Genomic DNA, 6,000 nt, shown 5'->3' with positions numbered 1-6,000 from the left:
GGGTCGGACCCGTGGTGCGGGGATCGTCCCGGGATGTCCCCTGTCACCTCTGGGGGTGTCACCGTCCCGCGTGTCCCCGCTCCCGGGCATCGTCCCGCTGATCCCGGCAACAAAACCCCCGCAGAGGGACTGGGCCAAGGGTTGCACCAGCTGGGGGTGCCACTCTGAAGGCCTCAAAGTGTCCCCAGAATGTCCCCAAAGTGTCCCCCAAACCCCGCAGTCCCCGCAGCTCCCTCCAGCCCAGCCCCCCGGCAGGCTCCTGCCTCTGCCGTGGAAGGACGCGGCAGGAATTTGGCTTCTGGGCACCGAGGGGAAACTCGGCGGTAATTTTCTTACTCAATGGCATCGTTCCTGTTTTCATTATTAAAATGAGCGCGAGGGCACCGGGCACCCGCGGGCTCTAAATTTGGTCTCAGGGAAAACAAAAATACAGCCCCCACCCCTGAGGAATTTGCATCTCGCTGCTGCTCGAAGGCAGAGCGGTGACGAGCGGTTCATGGAGGCATGAATTACAAACCGCAGGGCCCCCGGCCCTGCCCGGCCACCTGCCACCCACCCGGGGGACCCCCCGGCCCGGGGCCGCATCCGCCGCCCCACCTGCGGCCAGCGCCGGCTGGGAGGGACGGAGCCGCGTCCCCGCTTCTCCCCCGCTCCGTACGGCGCTGGGAGCTTTCCCAACCCCCCCACCTTGCAAAGCCCCCTCCTGCCGCACCGTCAGGCCACCCCCCAAGCGCTTTTTCCGCCCCCCCCCCCATCCCGCCCCGTGGGGTGTCCCCCGGCCACCAAGAGCGTCCTGTGAGTCACAGCGGGCTGGGGAAATCGAGTCACGGGCGGGCAACAGGCGGAGCCCGTGGTGGGTTTGGGGGGGCTCAGCTCCCCCTCCCCGTGCAGGGTCCCGGCTCCTCGTGCTGCACCCCGGAGTTGTCACCCTCCTCTTCCTGCCCCAAACCACCCCGCGCTGGGGGGCGGGCGCTGCGCCCCACCCCGGGCAGCCCCGCTCCGGGGATCGGAGGGAAGGAGGGGAGCGGGGGCGGGTCGTGGCGAGCCCGTTCCCCTTGGAGGACTCTCGAACCCCTGCCCGGCTCCGGAGCAGCGCTGGGAGGATGCTCAGCCCCGCCGCACCTGGCGGGAAAAGGGGGCACCCAAGGGTGACAGGAGTGGGCGTCCCTTCGCCAGCGCCGCCAGGGCCAGGCCTGGGCCGGCCGGGGGTGACAATTCGGTGGCAGCTCGGCACAGCGGGGAGGGAAGGGTGGGTCAGCGGCCCGGGGAGGGCGAGCAGACGGCTCCTTAATCTCGGGGAAGGAAGCGGCTCTGGTTACGGAGCTGCCCTCGGTGTAAAAGGAGAGCGACAGGAAGAAAAGTCATTAACATCGTTCCAGCCGCTGCCATCCAAAACCCTCCTGGTGCTGAGCCCCGGGCCCCCCGGGCCCCTGCCGCTGTCTCTGCGCCCCCGGGGAGCGCTGGTGGCACCGGGGGTCCCGCCAGCAGATCCCCCCCGGAATGCCCCAGGGTCCCTGGGCCCTCCCGCGGGACAGCTCCTGTCCCCTCTCCCCCGGAGACCCATCCGTGCCTCGGCTCCGGTGCCTCCTCCTCTTCCTCACCCCGGCCATGGCAGCGGGGGCAGCTGCGGGGGCGGCTTCCCACCGTGTCAGCGGCTCAGTGACACCGAGTTCGGCCGTCACCGTGTCCTGGGAGGGGATCGGTGTCCGCGTGGGTGTGCGAGGGGGGATGAGGGGACTCGAGTGTGCGAGGGGCCGTGGGTGCGAGGGGTGTGAGAGGGGGCCGGGGGGTGTCTGCGTGTGCCAGGCCCCAGCCACGGGTGTGCAAAGGACGCAGCTGTGCCCGTGTGCGCGCATCAGGCCGCCACCGTGCGCGGCTCGGGGGGTCCGCGGGTCCCCCCCCCCCCCGCGCCGGGCCGGGTCCGTTTCACCCCCCTGCCGCCGTCCCCGGCCCCTCGCCCCGCTCCTGTACGAGGCGATTTTCTTCAGCCGGAGCCGCGTCCTCGGCGGAGAGCCGCGGCTCCCTGGGGAGCGCCGGGGGGCTGCAGCCCCTGTCCGGCCGGCTTAGCGTGACGGGGGCGCGGGGGGCTCCGGGCCGGCGCCCCCGGCCCTTCCTCTTCGTCAGCGGGAGGCGAAGGCCGGGGAGTGATGTGCGCTGCCCGGGCGGGGGGACGGCGGGCGAGACACGGGCTACAGCTTCTGACAACGCGCGGGCCCCGCGGGCACCAGCGTGTGCGGGATCGCCCGCCCCGCTGCCAGCCCCCTCCGAGAAGTCCCCCCCCGCGGTCGGGGACCCGGCCAGGGGAGGGGTCCCGGGAGCGTGGGGACACGGGTGACGCGGGGACACGGCGGGGCTGGACCCCTCTGCGGTGGGGATGAGGATGGTCCTGCCCGCCGGGAGGGGTGGGGGTGTGGATGCTGCCCCGCGGGTACCGGTCCTGCCCCACTGAGATCGATCCTGACCCACTGGGACCAATCCTGACCCACTGCGATCAATCCTGACCCACTGGGACCAATCCTGAACCACTGGGATCAATCCTGAACCACTGCGATCAATCCTGACCCACTGGGATCAATCCTGAACCACTGCGATCAATCCTGACCCACTGAAACCAATCCTGACCCACTGGAACCAATCCTGACCCACTGGGATCAATCCTGAACCACTGCGATCAATCCTGAACCACTGGGATCAATCCTGACCCACTGGGATCAATCCTGCCCAGATCCCATCCTGCTCCACAGGATCCCTTCATCGCCTGCACAGCCCCATCCCACTCTGTGGGGTCCCGCCCTGCTCTGATCATCCCCAGCAGGGTCCATTCCTGTCCCCTCCAATCCCATTCCCGTCCCTCCAATCCCATTCCCGTCCCTCCAGTCCCATTCCCGTCCCTCCAATCCCATTCCTGCCCCTCCAATCCCATTCCCGTCCCTCCAGTCCCATTCCCGTCCCGCCAGTCCCATTCCCGTCCCGCCAGTCCCGGAGCTCCCGGTGCTCCCGGAGGCTCCGGTGCTGCCCCGGGGAGCGGCGGGGACGGGCACGGGCGCTCGGAGCGTGCCAAGCGGCAGAGCCGGGAGTTAAAAATACCCGTGGGGGCCCTGCCGACGGAAGTGGAGGTGTCGGCACCGGCTGCTCGGGCCCAGGGGGGGCCGGACTCGGGTGTCCCGGCCCCCGCCAGCGACCCTCGTACCCAGAACCGCGACCCCACCCAGGCGGGCGGCAGCAGCGGCGCTCGCCGGGTTCTGACAACCACCCCCCAAAAAACCCCAAAACCACGGAGCAGGATGAACATCCTGGTCCCCCTCACCCCGGGGGGGGTCACCCCCAGCCCGGCCTGCGCCCCCCGCCACCGCCGCGGCGACGGCGAGGGGGCTTTGGGGAAATGCGAAGTGACAAATGACGCCCCGCGCGCGTTAATTGATGTGACGCGGGGCTGACACCGCGGCCGCAGCCGGGGCCGGCGAGCGGGAAGAGGGAGGAAAGGAGGAGAGGAATAATGATAGTAATAATAATAATAATAATAATAATAAACCCAGAACAAATCCCAATCAAATGTTAAAAATAGGTCACGGGGAAGGAGCAGGAGCCGGTTTCATTTCAGCCGCGGGTTAAAAGGAGCCGCCCGCGGGTCCGGCGGCACCGCGAGAGCCCGGACGGCGGCGGGGGGAGACGGAAAGGAGGGAGGGGGCGATGGAGGTGATGGGGATGGGACAGACCCCCCACACCATGAGCCTCTGCCAAGGCCGTGGGACCCCAGCCCCAAATCCCACCCTCCTGGCACCCGGCTGCTGCCCCCCAGCAGGGCCGGACCGTCCCCAAAGCGCGGCTGTCGCAGCCCCCGGGGGGCTCCGGGACACCCCCGGTTTTCCCGTGGAGGATCGGGGCGGGATCCATCCGGGAGCAGCGCTGGGCCGTGACCCCGCCAGGGTGTCCCGGTGCTGGGGGGGCCCCGCGGCGGCCGCAGCCGCGGTCCCGGAGGGTCACCGGCAGTTCAGGCTGCCGCTGCCCGTGTCCCCGGGGCTCCCGGCGGCTGCCGCGCTTTGGGCCGGGGGCCGGAGCGGGGCCAGCCGCGGGTCACGGCCCCGGTGTCCCCGTGGCCGCGGTGACCCGCAGCAAGAGCTGAGGAGCAGCTCCCTGCGGACACGGCAGCCACGGGGCCGCCGCCGCGCCTGGCCGCCACCGCCGCTGTCCCCGAGAGCCACGCGGGGACCGGGGGACAGCATCACCCCTGCGTCCCACCCTGGTGACAACAGCGGGCGGGGGCTGCCGGGACACGGAGCGATTTGGGGAGGGGGGTGTGCTCCTTTCCACCATCCCCCCCCCTTTGGATGCTCGATCCGGGTGACCCCGAGTTTAACCCCACTTACGGCTCCGGCAGACGCTGCCCCGGACGCAGATGGGTTGTGACAGCCGAGAAGTTTCCCCCGGCGGGCGCTGGCGAGGCGCTGGCCCTGGCGAGGAGCGCAGGGGGGGTCCGTGAGCCCCCGTGTCACGGCGCGTTGGCTCCGTCACCTCCCCGCAGCGAGGCGGCCCGTGGGTCCCCGAGGGGCCCGGTGGCGCTTGTCTCTCCTCCGCAGCCGTGATGGAGCTGGGCACATGGCAGCCGGGGCTGCGTTTGCGTTGTGTTCGCGTTGTGTTTGTGTTGTGTCTGTGTCCCCCCTCCCCTCCAGCGCTGTCATTTGAGGCCGCGGCCCCCCGCGATGGATGGGCGCAGGGATGGGGACACGGCGGATCCCACGGCGGGGATCGGCGACACCGCGGTGGCTCGGCCAGGAGGAGACACGGAGCCGCCTCTCCCAGCCCTGGGATGTCCTGGGTGTGAAGGGCGGGAGGTGCCCGGGCGCTCCGGGTGCCACCAGCGCTGTCCCCCGCCCTCCCCACGTGTCTGCCCAGGAGGAGCATCTGCCAGAGGTCAGGAGCTGCTGGCACAAGTGACAGCAGGGGACGGGGACAGGGACAGGCCGAACAAGAGGGGGGATGCAAGGAGCAGCCCCACTCGGGGTGCAGGTACCCCAGGGTGGGGCAGGGACGGGATTCAGGCACCTGGGAGTGATGTGGGCACCCAGGGGTGATGGTGACACCTGGAATGCAGCTGGATACAGGGACCCAGGGGTGACGGTGACACCTGGAACGCAGCTGGATACAGGGATGGGACCCACTACCCTGCTGGATACAGGTGCCCAGGGGTGCCCAGGGGACCCTGGGGTGATGCTGGCACCAGGGCGATGCTGGCACTGCCTATCCAGCCCAGACACAGGTACCCAGAGGTGATAGTGGCACCAGGACCCCCAGTTAGATGAAGGTGCCCAGGGGTGACGAGGGGACCCTGGGGTGACAGTGGCACCAGGGTGATGCTGGCACTGCCTATCCAGCCTGGACACAGCCACCCTGGGCTGACGCTGGCCCCAGGCACCCAGCTGGATGAGGCACCTGGGCTCCCCTCAGTGCGGTGCGGGCACCCTTGGGTGGCTCGGGGAGATGCAGGCACCCCCGGGAAGGGGCCGAGCTGCCAGGCTGAAGCAGCAGCAGCAGCGCCGCGGAGCCAAAGGCGCTGTCCCCAAGGGGTGGCACAGGCGCTGCGGTGCCAGCCGGGCTCCCTCCCCTCCTTCAGGGCAGCCCGTCCATTTCTTATAAACGCCTCTGGCACGGCTCCCCCGTGACACGGCAGCTCTGGGGCTTTGTGGTTAAACCCCAGGGCTCCGGCTTTGAGTCACACCGGATCCCCGGCACTGAGGGGCCTTTCGGGGCGCCCACGGCTGGAAAGAAACGCTCACCCGGGCAGGAGAACCGGGCGCTTCCTCGCAGAGCCGTTTCCTATAAACCCCGACGGAAGGGACGCGGCGACGAGCTGCCGCCGTGTCCCCCTGAGCCGAGCTGGGGGGTCCCTGGAGCCCCCCCGGGATTGCCTGCTTTGTCGGGGTGGGGTTGGGGCTCGCAGGCGATCCCTTTGGCCGGGAATGAGATTCCAAGGCGTCAGAGGATCCCCTCTGTGCCACACCT

Source organism: Hirundo rustica, chromosome 27, assembly GCF_015227805.2.
Source record: "Hirundo rustica isolate bHirRus1 chromosome 27, bHirRus1.pri.v3, whole genome shotgun sequence".
Taxonomy (NCBI): domain Eukaryota; kingdom Metazoa; phylum Chordata; class Aves; order Passeriformes; family Hirundinidae; genus Hirundo; species Hirundo rustica.
Note: the sequence above shows the minus strand (reverse complement) of the source record.